The following is a 1,715-nucleotide window of genomic DNA, read 5'->3' on the forward strand; positions in this document are numbered from 1 at the left end:
AGAAGAGGCATTTGTCTGATGATAAAAACTTTCAAATGGCTCTAATACAGGTAGGCGGCCCATTTCCACTGCAATTCACTTGGAGTTGGCTGCCCACACACTGCAAATCCCAGCCTGAGTTGTTTGTTTCTCTGTTGCGGCTTCCTCTAAAATATCGAATCCTGGCTTGTTTTGCCCATGGATCTCCAATCTATAAAGACCATTGCTCTGCTCTGATACACCAGGTAGTGAAACATGTGACTCTTTGAACCAATACATTTATGTACTGTTGTACCTAAGCCCCATCACCTTAATATTTGAGTGCTTGGTGCCATCTGTCAAATTACTACATGAGTTTCCAGAGCAATTAATATTTTCTTGAACCTGCAGTCTGCTCAGATATGAAATCTGCCCCAGGGATCATGAGATGTCATTTCCCCTCCCCTGACCTCCATTCTCCACTCACCCATCATTCCGTAGCCAGCATAGTTGGACAATTAAAAAAAAGGTTATGTTTTATTGAGTGACTGTTCTTCATTTATGTGGTATAGTTCATTTCTTTCCCGTATACAAACCCCATGGAGAGTCCAGAGCAGGGAAACCAAACGTCCATCACAGAATTCATCCTCCTGGGATTTGGAGATCTCCAGGAACTGCAGATCCTTCTCTTCCTGCTGTTCCTAGTGATCTACATTGTGACCGTGGCAGGGAACATCCTTATCATCGCGTTAGTTGTGACTGATCAGCATCTTCACACCCCCATGTACTTCTTCTTGGGGAACTTGTCCTGCTTGGAGACTTGCTACACCTCCACCATCCTGCCCAGGATGCTGGCTGGTCCCCTGACTGGGGACAGGACTATTTCATTCAATGGGTGTGTCACACAATTTTATTTCGTTTGTTCTCTGGTTGCTACAGAATGTCTTCTCCTGTCGGTGATGTCTTATGATCGATATTTGGCCATATGCAATCCAATGCACTATGCAACCCATATGAGTCACAGGTCTTACCTGCAGCTCGCAGGTGGCTGTTGGGTAGGGTGGCTTCCTAGGTAATAGCATAAATATGTTCTCAATGTCTCAGTTAACATTCTGCGGCCCCAATGGTATTGACCATTTCTTTTGTGATCTCATCCCCCTTGTAAAACTCTCCTGCAATGATCCTCACCTCATGGAAATGGTGACTTTCACACTCACCTTGCTTTTCTCACTGGTCCTATTCATGCTTACCTTGATGTCCTACATCTGCATCATTGCCACCATCCTGAGAATCCTGTCCACCACCGGGAGGCAAAAGGCATTTTCCACCTGCTCTTCCCACCTCATTGTGGTGAGCATTTATTATGGAACTCTGCTGATGGTCTACATCTTCCCAACCACCAACATTCTGAGTGACTTCAAGAAAGTTCTGTCTGTTGTCTACACAGTTCTGACTCCCCTGGTCAATCCCCTCATCTACTGCCTAAGAAACAAAGTGGTCCAGGAGGCCCTGAGGAAAGCTTGCAGGAAATTCAAGTTTGGACCATGCTAACCGGACAATTTCCTTGGGTTAAAATAGATATAACATGGGCTGGGGTTGGGCCTCAAGGAAACCTCTGGCCTTGGCCACAGTACGCCAGCACCGAACTCGTATTTGCCCACTTTTCAGCAGTGATATAGGGCCAGTTTTTCCAGATACTTGGGGGCCCAGTAGGATTTTCCAAAGCCTCTGGGCACCTGGCCTGTGGGACGGGGCCC

The 1,715-nt window shown here is 46.5% G+C and overlaps 1 pseudogene; it reads left to right on the forward strand.

Annotated features, from left to right (window-relative positions):
* The first annotated feature begins 557 nt into the window (after nucleotides 1-557).
* Nucleotides 558-1,509, forward strand: LOC135975085 (olfactory receptor 6N1-like; annotated as a pseudogene).
* Nucleotides 1,510-1,715: the final 206 nt, after the last annotated feature.

Source organism: Chrysemys picta, chromosome 13 (assembly GCF_011386835.1).
Source record: "Chrysemys picta bellii isolate R12L10 chromosome 13, ASM1138683v2, whole genome shotgun sequence".
In the NCBI taxonomy this organism is placed as follows: domain Eukaryota; kingdom Metazoa; phylum Chordata; order Testudines; family Emydidae; genus Chrysemys; species Chrysemys picta.